The sequence below is a fragment of the Carex rostrata genome, chromosome 18 (assembly GCF_964058835.1).
Source record: "Carex rostrata chromosome 18, lpCarRost1.2, whole genome shotgun sequence".
In the NCBI taxonomy this organism is placed as follows: Eukaryota; Viridiplantae; Streptophyta; class Magnoliopsida; order Poales; family Cyperaceae; genus Carex; species Carex rostrata.
This window is the reverse complement of record NC_135935.1, coordinates 2,936,776-2,951,025: the sequence shown is the minus strand read 5'-3', so window position 1 is coordinate 2,951,025 and position 14,250 is coordinate 2,936,776.

Genomic DNA, 14,250 nt, shown 5'->3' with positions numbered 1-14,250 from the left:
ATAGATGAATTTTCCAAATTATGAGCTTCAACACTTAAGTATGCATTGGTCGCGCCGCATATTATCCCAGTGCCCGTAGACCTTGCGCCACACCGGTGGACCGCGCCTCTGAATCACGCACGGCACCTGCGGACCGAGCCTATGCACCGCGCACCCTTTTTCTTTTTTTCTGCTGAAGGTGGGATTCGAACCGAGTTGGGTTCTATTGGTGCCAAAATTCTTAACACTACACTAGAGTTCACATGTATTATCTTGTAGATAAATATAGTATTTAACTATTTTTCTCTACAAATTTGATTTAAATTATCTCTCCTCCTTATTAAGGAGTTTAATGTTTTATACTACATAATTTGCTTCCGTTACTGTGCACGGGCACGATTACTAGTATATATTATGTAGCCTGTTTGGTTCATGTTTCTTATACCGTGTTTATTCAAAGTAGGATTCTGTCCACTGAGGTCATCAGAACTTTTGTAGACCAGATACGAGAATTTGACTGTTTGATTTGTAAGTTTGTATATTTTCCACATTTTGAAGATAAAATAAATAATGTATATTTTTAATTAATTTTGTAATTAGTTCAAATAAGCAAACTATTAAAACTGATAAATGCATTTGAAACAGAGAAATGATCCAATTACATCTTTTTTGGTGGCACCGAATAACACTCTTCATTTTCAAAGTTCAAATTGTCAATTCAAACCGTTCAACATAATGGATGTGTTAAAATGTGCTTGCAAAACAAATTTTACATTTTTTTTAAATTTTGTTACTATATATTAAGTATTTTACAATATCACTATATTCATACCAGTGAATTTTTGTATTCATCTTAATAAATAATAAAAAATTCAATAATGTAAAATTTAATCTGCAAGTACATTTTAACGTATCTATTATGTTGAACAGTTTAAATAAACTATTTAAATTTTAAAAATATATAATATAATTTGATGTGGATCCCTCCTCTTCGGAGTATTATCAGGTACTCGCGAAAATATTATCGTAAATTTTTCAATTTTTACTTTGCTCTATCATGACGTCAATTGATAGATTCAAATCAATCTCCAATATGCCTTAAAATACGGAATTCAGATCCTCATGAGATATGTCATATTTTGCGTGACTTTTCGGAAATTTCCAACCGTTCAAATACGTTCTGCACGAATCTCAAACCTCAAATAATACTGGCCTCTACGGTATCGCCGAATAGGCACCGGACACGTCGCACGTCGGTCACGCAAAATATGAGATATCTCAGAGGATACGCACTCTAAAATACGCCCATTCAAATCTCCAATTCTAATCGGACGGATAAAACATCTCCGCGCTCGTTCTCGTGATTATTGCGGTACGCAAGCACTCTAGTATCCACATTGACAGTATGAAAACATGATCCTAGGAAAAGACATGTGATGATCTCATCTGACGACCAAATAGCTGATGCCGAGTAATTTTACGACACGTGGTGAACAAATCCTGCCACAGATTCGAGAAAATTAAGTGGGGATGGGAGAGCATATGGGACCCGCTTCGTTGAGACACAAAACTCGATGTATAGAAAAATGTCCCCCAAAGAAGCGACCAAGTGGTAAAAGTAGGTCACTCCCTGTAGCTTTTTGAGCATTTTGAGAGCATGAATTTGTAAATTTTTGTGAGCACTGCCATGCTCATGTACAGTGCTGCACTGGGCAGTCCAATATTCCCCGTGCTATCCGTGTCAAATCCATCATTTCCTATCTATCAATCTATCCTCTTCTCTTCTCTTCTCCTCCGTCAACTATCACTTTATCACTGTCGTATAGTTATTTACTAATTCAATTCGGTACATTATGGTGAGAAACTGAGAATCTGAGAAAATCACAAAGATCTGTTTTTCTTTGTCCAGTTGTTAAAATCAGCAATTATTGTGTTATAGTGGAAAGATTAAAAAAAAAGTTATTGCAAATAGTATAACTATAATGAAAATTATATTATACAGTATTTTTATTTCTACTAATTATCAACATTACATAATATTTCATAGACCAACAAGTAATACAAAATTAATTAAGGAATAATAATATTTATATTGAACCAGTACTATTCATAATATCTCTAATAATATCATAACTAATTATCTTTTTTCTATTGAAAATAACCTAAGCATCATGATACAAATTATATATTTTTTATTATTAAAAAAACATAGTCATTATGAAATAAATTATCTATATTTTTCTTTTTAAAAGTAAAATTAATTTGGACCTTGAAAAAATTAATCTTTAAAATTAATTTTCAGTCTGGACTTTTATATAAAAGCCTATGTAGCATAGCGTGGACTATAGTGCGTAGCGTATAACGCAGATAGCAGACCGCTATTATCGCTATAGTGATCGTAGCTAAAATAACGCACTTTCATCCCATAGCGTAGCGTTTAAAATTGCTATAACGTTCTATCTAGAACACTGGTTAAAATATTTGTAAGGCTTGGATTTTGATGAGTAGAGAAAACATAATTTTTCATCATCCGAACCGTTTAAAAATATTTGAAGGGCCGAAAGAAAAAAAAAATGTTCTTAGTTTTCTGCAGAAAATTTGGTTGTCATTTGTTTAGAGTTGGTCACGAGGCAATGAGAATTTTTTGCACAGAGTTTCGATGACAATAAAATTTTGTGATCGGAAATAATATATCATTTGGATGAGAGTTCAAATGTTTTGTTATTTTCGTGTCACGATTATATCTCACATCTTGATTGCTAATTTTAAAGTTGAAGCAGGTAATCAGTCCTCTGGAGTGAGTCTATGGTACTATGCATATTACAATTTGACACTGTGCTACGACTCTATATTCGAGTTTTCAAATCTTAACGGTCGATATGAACCGTTCATCTTGTTCTCCATATTAATATGTGTTTGGAGACCAAATTTTACATTTTTTGAAATTTTTTTAAATTTATTGAAAATTACTGTTTTTGTATGGTCCAGAATTTTCAGATCAAGTGTTTTTCTATAAATTTAAAAAAATAGTAAAAAAATTTCAAAAAAAATGTAAAATTTGGTCTCCAAAGACATATTAACATAAATTTTTTAACATAATTTATATTTTACAAAAAAAAAATTTAAGATAGGTGCACGATCGTTGTTTTTCATAAGATTTGAACCATTAAAAAATAATAATTTTCTAAAACTAAAGTAGTAGTAAAAAATTTTAAAAAATATAAAATTTGTTCTCCAAGTTTATTTTAATAAGGAGAACATATTCTGCAGTTCAAATTGACTATTTAATCGTTGAAAGCGAAGATAAAAATGTGAGACATAACTGAAACACTAAATTAATAGAGTTTATGTCTCCTAGGTATCTATGAAAACGGATGACCCGGACTATTCCCAGCCGGTTCAGACTCAATCCGGTATCTATGAAAACTATAGAGATATGCTTTGAGATTCGTCCAATTTAAAAGATTAAGTCCAGATTTATCACTAATTCCGTTATTGGTATGGTATAAATGATATATCGAAATACTTTTTTCTATTTACAAAACAAACATATTATATGTGTGACCGTGTGTTGTTCGTTATTTTCACGAGTAATATATGTGGTGTTCGTTTATGGCAACTAGATGCATGTATTCCTTTGAAAGACAGATTACTCATTGAAATGATTAGAGCAGCAACTATTTGGATAATTTGGTTAGCTAGAAATAAAGTTTGCTTCCAACACACTGTAGTTCCATCTAGTTCTTCATTAGGCCTTCAAATTATTGCCTTAACATCTTTTTGGTGTAAAGTTAAATTAGATGATATTTTTTTTAAATTAACTTTAATTTTACCTATGGATGTCTCATTCTTGTATCAGTCAGGTCTCATGATAATCAGCTCGGATTCAAGTATCCAGAACAGCCCGTTGAATTCAGAAAACACAGATCCTGGTCGTGGTTTAGAAGGGTCTGATCTTTCTGATTACCTTAGGACCCGAGCTGAAATGGATGACATTGATACTGCTTTTGAATCTATCCGCAACCAAGGTGTTTTGGTATAGCTCTCTTCTACTTCTGAATCTGCAGCTACTACTAGTTCATCCTCTTCTATCGACAGCTCACTTGACCTTGCTTAGTTTTTATGCTTTTATCTTAAATTTTCTACTCTAGTTTCTGGTATTTGTTGTATTGGTTATGCCTAATCCATTTTGTTATGCTTCTTTTATTTTTACTTTTCATACTGAACTATGTCTATTTTGATGTAAGGACTTATATGTTTCTACTTAAACGGGTGGTAATCCACTTTTTTCAAAAAGAAAAAAATATATATGTGTGTTGTTCGTACACTTCAGATTCATGATATTGATGATTAAATCTCCAGCTCTGTGTAATGCAAGCAGAAATTCGTAGTCAGACATGCGATTGACCTTCACTGAGTTTATTTTATTTTCAGTAATTTATAAATCTCATTTTTTAAATAATATGATTTTATATGTTTCTTACGTACCGGAAAGGGCCTCGCAAATATTAGGGTTCCTTTGAAATTGTCTTTAAAAATTATTACAATCTCATCGTTTTTATTTTAATTTTAACATACACTCATAATCAGTATCAGTGGCGGAGCCACTACAATTTAACGAGGGTCAATTGACTCCATTTCTTTTCAAAATTTGTACATTTATACTCTATTTTATATATAATTTAGAGTAAAAATGTTATAGACTTATAGGTAGTGTAAATTGCCCCCCACCCCCACCCCCCTCTCCCTCGTAACAAATTTTGTTTATATGATTGATCTTTATTCATATTTGACCCTCATAATTTGAAAGTCTAGTTTCGCCCCTGCTTATAATAATAATGGTGAAAATCCAAATAATAAAAATAACGTAGCATTATTAACTTTTTTTTTTTTTAGAGTTTTAAAAAACCTTAATAACACCGCAATTCCATGTAGTTTCGCAATATTTTGTTACTGATAGGGTGCCAATGGAACGGATAATATCCTCTTCATTTTTAAAAATTAGATATGAATATTTGTATATCCATGACGATACGTATACAGATATAGATATTATTTTAAATTTTGATTATTTGTATTCAAATAGTAGATATCTTTGAAAAAACTGTGTCATTCAGCATCATAATTACATAAATATTATGAACTTTGATATTTCTTGATAATTTGATTTGATCCATATTCGTATTCAAAAGATAAAAAAGGATCTGGTTTCACCGCTATATGATCCGGTTTGACCTCTAATTTTTTAGCATGATTTTAATAATAGGTGAAAATAAAAAAATTCATTAAATTATTACGATTTCTTACGTTATTTTTTTTTAAGAACCGTAACATCGTCGCCGTTCTTTACGGTGCATCAAAAAAAAATCGTAATCTTGTTATTTTTAAGTTAATATTCAAAATACTATGAATAAAATGTACCTTGGATCTTTCTTAGTTTTTTTCTTGTTTGTTTTATTGTATTTCCAAATGTAGATGCCTAAATGGGGCTGGAAGCGTATCCTCTGCGGAGCTTTTAATCTGGTCCGTTTGTTTCGGATCGGACAGATCAGATTAGATCAGATCTTGTTCGAATTGGAAAAAAAAATATTCACAAAATTTGAAAGATCTGATCTGATTCGTCTGATTCAAAACGAACAGATCAGATTAAAAGCTTCGTAGAGAATACGCTTCCAGATGGGGCTATACCAATCCTGGGAGTTTGGTAGGGTCTTATTCGTTATCTCGCAACTAATAGGGCCTATAATGAAATCCAGTCGCGATTTGTTAGGTCCTGTAAGGTAAGCTGTACATGCCGTGCAGTGCATGCACCAGATTAGCTGTCCATGAACATTTTCTTTATGATTCCGCTTATCATATGATTCGTATCCATAAAACAATCCGAACCAACAGTGACATGCCTGTAGGATTTTATTATTATATATATAATAATAGTTACAGAGAAAATCTTCAGCCATAAATTTAACAGCTGGTACTATTACTCTATTAGAGACTTTACACTTTACAGTGTCCTTGTGTCGGATCACATTCGGATCGGGTCAATGACATCTGAGCTAGGCTATACTACAGTATCATGCATAGTGCGGAACTGCGGATTGTGTTATATCATGAATTCATATTTATGTTTTAAAAAATTTAACAGGCGATCTGAATCATTCAATATAATTTTTATATAGGTATATACTTACAAATTAAATTTTGTATATATTTTAAAAAAAATTACTTTTTTTTAGATTGGTGAAAAATCACTGTTTTTTTATGGTTCATAATTTCCAGATCAAGTGATTTTTTATCTGTCTACAAAATAGTAAAAAAATCCTACAATATGTAAAATTTAGTTTACAAGTATATAATCAGATGAAAACTAAGTTGAACGGTCCAATCCATCATTTTAAAACCTTCAAATAAAAAGTTTGTAACCAATATACACTGTGCCTACTATATATAGCCTCACTCATGAGTTATGACAATTTATTATTTTCCACTTATGTGATCCACAATTTGGATCGAATCGTTATTGATGCTATTGATGTGACTCTCTATAAGCTGATTGCTTCTTAATTTTTATTAGTCGATTATTTCAAAATTTATTTAATCAACCGGATATTAATTAATATATAATTAATCTTAATTAGTGTGCAATACATTTTAAATAGTATGAAATTTCAAAGAATTTCAATGCCTTCTGTCTTTCATACCCCATCATACTTCATATTTTATATTTTTGTTTTTAAAGTGTAAATTGTCGATCTAAACAGTTCAACATGAAATCCATACTAAAATATGGTTGGAATGACATTTTATAATTTTTGAAATTTGTTTAATATTTTTTAAGATTGGTAGAAAATCACTGTTTTTTGAATGGTTCAAAAACAGTGATTTTTTATCTATCTCAAAAAATAGAAAAAAATATTCAAAAAATTATAAAATTTCATCCTCGGTAGTGTATTAATAATACCCTTAACGGGTTACCCGTGCCCTGCCCGCCCGTACCTGATGCCCGGGGTACCCATGCCCGAGCCCGGGTATAGGTCGGGTACGCGGGTACGGGCAAAAAACGGACCGGACCGGTTTTTTTTGACAAATACCCGACCATACCCTACCCGACCATACCCGTACCCGACCATACCCGTACCCGACTTTACCCTACCCGAATACCCGCCTACCCTTACCCGTACCCTTATACCCGACCCACTTTAATTCAAATTCAAACCCAAAATTTGATTTCCCCCCCACCCGATTCAAAAAAAAAGAAAAAAAAAGAAAAAAATAGAAAAAGGAAAAAAGAAAAAATAGAAAAAAAAACTGGACGGGACCGGACCCCCCGTACCCGGACCGCCCTGCCCGTCAAGGGTACAACGGGCACGGGTATAGGACGGGCAGGGTACGGTTTTTGAAAAATATACCCGAGATACCCGTGCCCGTATACCCCAGTACCCGTCATACCCGTACCCGAGGTGTACCCGTACCCGTGCCCGCCCGACCGTTAATACACTAATCCTCGGACATATTATAGTATAAATATCACGTTGAGCAGTTCGGATTAACAGTTTAAACTTTAAAAACGAAGATATAAAATATGAGTTATAATGGGATATAAAAAGTATGAAGTATTCAACCCTCCACAAATTAATCTACCTAAATACAATTAACTGGATTGAATCGGATCTCATGCGATTCTGATCATATTGAATTAATTTGTTTAACCATTAATACGTTTGAATGTGTTTGAGTTATACTAAATACTCGCATAGCTCCAACTGTGACGAAATTACATGTAATAAATAGAGTCAATTCATCTTTATTTATTTTATAATTTTATAATTTGATCTACTTAAAAAAATATATAATTTGGTTAATTTTTTAGAGCAAAAATAGAAAATAGTAAATCTCATATTTTTTTATGAAAATAACTCCTTAATTCCAATAGCTCGAAAGTTTGCTCTGATCTCTAAGCTTCAAAATTTAACCATCCAACTAAGACTTCAAATTCTCTGCCCTCTTGAGTGTTGGAATTTTCTGCCCCTCAGTCACTGCGTGTATGGCCAGTCACTGTTAAAGATGGTGGTCACTTTTAATTTTTAAACTAGAGATCCACTTCGGATTCACAAGCAGTGACTCTGGGAGCAGAGGATTCAGTTCCTCCAACTCAACCTCCTGCCTCATTTTCTAATTATTTTATTTATATTGTATTATAATATCGATCTAGAAACAGGGAATTGAAATAAGGTAAAATTTCCTTTCGACGTCAACAGTTTGTCCTTGATAACAGATTGATCGTTTAATTAATTTATTTTTCATAAGCCAATGAACTTGTAATTATTCTCAACTTAGTCAGTCAATAAAACTATCTGATGATATATATTGCTTGTGTTTTGCATAACTTTTCTGTCGTTGACGTAGTACATAATTTTTTTTGAAGAATGACATTAACACTTCGTTATTTTTCAGAATGAGAACATAATAAACTAACGTGACTGTAACAAATTTGAAATCAAGTGACCTGTGAGGCCAAATTAAAGTTGCCTGATTGACTTGTTACAAACAACCTTCTTCTTTAAATTTGTAGCGGGATCTTTAAGTCTCATGGGAATTTCATGTATACCCCTCAAATCCTTCAAAATTACGTATTTTGCCCTCTAAAATTTGTAATATCATATTTACCCTTCCAAACTTCATAAACTCACAAGAGATGGGCGACGGTGAGTTGCGAAGTAAAGTAATTATTTTACTTCACAGTCATATTTTGCGATTTGAAAATCCAAACCACCGAGCGATCCGAACCGCTCAACATAATCTCCATATTGAAATGTTGTTGGAGACCAAATTTTACATTTTTTTGAATTTTTTTACTATTTATTAAGTAATTTTGAAGATCACTGATCCGATGGTCCATAAATTTTTACTGTTTTTACTGTTCATAGCAAAACAGCAGTTTTCAAAATTGCTTAATAAATAGTAAAAAAATTCCAAAAAATTTAAAATTTGGTCTCCAAGCACATTTCAATATGAAGATCACATCTAACGGTTCGGATCGGTCATTTGAACTTTCAAAATGAAAATACGGCGTGAAGTAGAAACGCGTTTTACTTCGCAACTCACCGTAACTCATCTCAACTCACAATTTTAACCATATTATTGTTTTTTTACAAAAAATACTTTAAATTTGTAAAATATCTGTTTTACTTTTCATTAAAAAAAAACTAATAATATGTTTCAAATAAATGTTAGTTTTTTATTGATTTGTTTCCATTGACAAATGGGTTATTGCTCTACCTGTGATGCTTACATAAGCAAACATCCGAATGTTACTGTGTAGACTTAAGAAGTGAAAAAATGACTCATTTTCTCTAGAAAACAATCCAATTAGGGAACTAGCATTTTTTCCCAAAACATGCTACTTTTTTTTTTGTTACAAAGGATAAAATGGGTATCTCATAAATTTAAAATTAGTTATAACTGAAAAGACATTAAAATGAGTAAATTTATTTAATTTTGTGAAACTTTTTTTTAAAAGAAAATATGGATCAAGTCCGTATTTGATTGATTTTTTTTTTGTGAAGTCTCAAAGGGTAGATATGATATTGTGAATTTTTGTGGGAGAAATACATTATTTTCAAGTTCTCGAGGCGTATTACATGAAATTCCACCTTACTTCTTTTGTTCTTGTTCTTTGTTCGTTGATAATTTTTCCAAGTTTTAATGGACCTTTTTTTTTTTGTTCGGTGAATTCTATTTTTTCCTTTTTTTTGATTTTGGGCGAATTCTAATCTTGCTTGGACTTGGAAGTATTTTAGAAGTACAAAAGTAAAGGGCACTTCGGTAAATTGATATTATCCACGTGGGCGACAACTGCCTCGGGAGCAGGCCACGTAATATACGGTGATTGGGCCCCGCTGATCACGTTTCCCGGAACATGACTTTTTTTTTTTTTTTATTGGAAACCCGTAGGTATGGAACATGACTGCGATTGGACCCTACCATCCTGGAATGCGTATCCTCTGCGTTAACTCAAAAAGGAATCTTTTGAGTTAATAAATCTGAACCGTCAGATTTTAAACGGAGCCAATCCAGCTCCCGCTTATGATATAAGGGGCTCTTTAATATTAGTGCGGATCTAGTTTACGTGAATCTTAAAACAGATCTTATGATTAGGATTCATTTTAACTTAAAAGATTCCCTTCCGAGTTAATGCAGAGGATACGAATTCACCATTCTGCCCAATGCTTATATTCAATTTTGAATTTCATATAAAAAAAAAAAATCAATCTTGAATAAATTTCAGTGTTTTTTTTTTATTTCAGAATAAATTTTCGTTGCTTGTCTACTTTTATAAGAAATCACAGAACTATATCTCCCGTTTTTTTTCCTACCGCCCTCAAAAATCAGAATTAAATGAATACCACCCGAATAATCAGATTTCAGATTTCGCACGTTCGCACCGTGGATCGCTAACCCGTTCGCGGAATGGATCTGCGGACTGACCCGCTCGCGTGACCCGTTCGCACCGACTCGTTCGGCGATCCGTTCGCAGATCCACGGTGCGAACGTGGCGGAATCTGAATTTCGATTTTCCAGGTAATATTCATTTAATTCTGATTTTTGAGGATGGTAGAAAAAAAAAACGGCTATATCTCGAGTCCGTTCTGAACTTCTCATAACCCTTGTGTACCAATGATACTTTAGTGACGTGTACAAAATTTCAAGCAGGAATTATGTTAGGAATTTGTCAAGAGGAACCATAATGAAAACAGATCTCTTTATTAATGGCCACGGAGAGTTGACCTTAACAACTTGATCGTTTAGTGATATTATTTTTCTAAATTTTAAATAAATATTAGAGGAAGTCAAACAGTCAGTCAATGAAGGGATTGACCACGAATAAGCTCTAAAAATTTGCATTGTAATATGACGCTGTCAAAAGTTCAATTATTAGCAGGTTCTAAATAGCGTGTTATAGCGACACTTTAGTATTTTTTGATATTGAACATTAAGTTATAGGATAAAAATGCGTTATTTCAGCTACGATCGCTATAGCGGTTACACGTTATGCGCTATAGCGTACGCTATGGTATCTAGATTTTTATATAATGGCCCAACCGAAAATTAATTTTAAAGATCATTTTTTTAAAGATTTTGATTGATTTTGATTTTAAATAGAAAAAAGATATATAGTTTATTCCATGATGTTTAGGCTTTTTTTAATAGAAAAATATATAGTTTATATCATGAAGCTTTGGTTATTTTGAATGAAAAAAGATAGATAGTTTATGTTACTATTAGAGATATTTTGAATAGTAATTTAGACTTTGTGCTGGTTCATTATGACTAATATAATTTCTTAATTAATTTTGTGTTACTTATTGCTATATGAGACTTTAGATAATGTTGATAATTAATATAAATATATAATATATTTTTTAAATAAAACACGCTATGTATGATAACTTTTGCTGTAACTATGCTATTCGTGATAGTTTTTTTTAGCCTTTCCGCTTTGATGCAAGAATCTTGATTATTGGTATACAAATGAGCTCTAAAAATTGGCATCCTCACATGCGACGAGTAAAAGATTGAATCGATCCATAGTTATGCGAATAAAAAGAAGTTAAGACCCGTTCTATTATTAGTGTTTTTTTTGGAAAAAGTTTGTGTTTCTTTTGTGTTAGAATTTTTTTTGTACCAAATTAGTGGGGTTATTCTTTAATTTTATTTAAATAGTAAAGTTGTATTAAGTTTTAAGGTGCAATGCAAAATAAAGATTTTGGGGTAAGTAAAATTCATATTTCCATATATGAATGTTAATTTGTCAACATGAGCTGCTTAATCTGGCACAGATTACAAAACAGACTTCCAATATTATAAATGAGAAGGGTTCAAATGCACCCAAATTATTGTGCACCCAAATACATTCTATCTTTCAAATTATTTTTCTTCGTTTTCAAAGTCCAAATAGTCAATCTGAACCGTTAGATGCGATCTATGTATTAAGATGTGCTTGGAGACCAAATTTTACATTTGTTGGAATTTTTTTACTATTTATTAAGCTACTTTGAAAATCGCTGATTTTACATTTTCTGGACCATTGGATCAGCGATTTTCAAAGTGGTTTAATAAATAGTAAAAAAATTCCAAAAAATGTAAAATTTGGTCTCCAAGCACATCTTAATATATAGATCGCATCTAACGGTTCGGATTGACTATTTGGACTTTGAAAATGGAGAAAAAAGATTTGAAAGATAGAGTGCATTTGAACCCTCCTCTATTATAAATAGCCAAAAAATTAATTTTGAACCGGCTGTAAATATTCTATACAGTCAAAGTACTTCTTAGGGTGCAAACGGGTCGGATATTATTCACCCATATACAAATTTGTACATAAAAAATTAGATATAGATATTCAATATTCAAATATCCGTGTGTATATGGATACAAATATGATTTTAAATTTTAATTATTCATATCCGAATTTTTGATAACTAAATGTATACCACATAGTTTAATATATAGGAGTCGGATAATTGGCTTCAAACAAATCTCCGAGCGCGCTCCTGAGTATTTAATATCTAACTTTCATTTTCAGTACTCAGATCCAAATATTTAAAGTTCATCTTATAATATTTTACAATACTACTCAAGCATTTAAACCTCTTTCTGCAAGTATTTAAATCCCAAATATGAATAGTTTAACTACTAACTACTTTTGTCCTCAATTTTGTCCTCTAATCATTCTCGTCAATTTTTCTGACAATCCGTGATGAATTTTGCGAATCTAATAATACGAACATTTCCTGCTCGATTTTCTATTTCAAACGAGATCTATGAAGAAATACTTTTGAGTTATTTTCAAGTCATTTTTTTTAAGTAAAATTCATGAGCACTTTAAGTTCTTAAGGTTTTAAACCTCAGTCTATGACCATTTAAATTGATAAGAAAACTATTTTAAATGCTTGACACAACTACTCTAAATGCTCGACACAACTACTTTAAATGGTTAGAGATTTTAACGCGTCATAATATATGATTGATATCAAAGTTTAAAACGCTTGAGCGTAGTAGTTCAAATGGTAGACATCAGAGGTTTAAATAGTTGTAGACTGAGGTTTAAAAGTTTAAAAATTTAAAATGTTAATGAGTTTTGCTTTAAAAATAACAAACAACTTTAAAAAATAACTCAAAAAATATTTTCTTTATGGATCTCATTTAAAGGAGAAATATTTCTTTATAGATCTCATTTAAAGGAGAAAATTGAGTAGAAAACGTTCGTATTTCTAGATTCACAAAATTTATCATGCGTCATCAGAAAAATGGACAAGAATTATCAGATAAAAAATAAAATAAGAATGGATGAAATGAATATTTTTTTTTTGTCTTGAAAATAAAAGTTGTTAGGAGTTAAAATTACGCAGATTTATGATTTAAATGTTTGCAGACATAGGTTTAAATGTTTGCAAGTAGCATTATAAAATGTTATAAACAAATTTTTAAAAGTTTTAATATGCGTGTTAGAAATGAAAGTTATACAAAATTAGATGAGTTTTTTAGTTAAACTAATTGAGGAGCCTGCTCGTATATGATAGGTCGGAGAATCAAAATATTTCTCTAATATATGTTAAAAAAATTATATTATTCACCGTTATAAAAAAACATATATCTATATCCGAAAAATAAAAAACAGATACGAGTATTATTTTACTGCTATCCGATCCGTTTGCACCCCTGTAGTACGAAGTAAATACGTTTGCTTCGATTGCAATTTGCCAATAGGGAGACTTTTTACCTTATCACCTGTTAACCCTGCTACCGAACATTGATGATGTCGATATAAAGGATTAGAATTGAAAGTTACTTGACATCGCAATAGTCAAAATCATAATTTTAGGAAAATCGATTCTTGGTAGTTGGCGAAATTAGAAGTCTCGCACCTCTAACAAAATGAATTTAACCTTAAACGTTCTCGGATGGCCAGGTCTTGCGAGGTAAAGGTAAATGATTGGTATGGATTTTTTATTATTTTATTTTTCCTTTCTATTATTCTTTTGCACTTTACAAGGCTCCACATGAACCGCTTCTACTTGGTTGCATGGTCCGGATATGGAATAAAATCTGCTCCTTTTTTTCGTTCGCATCGTTCAAAATCAATTATACGGCTTCAATTATTTTTTTCTTTTATATTAATATAATATATTAAAAGAAATCATTTGCAATTGAATGTGTGTTATCAATTTTGAACGATCCGGATAGAAAAATAGAATGGTGATTATTTTCTTA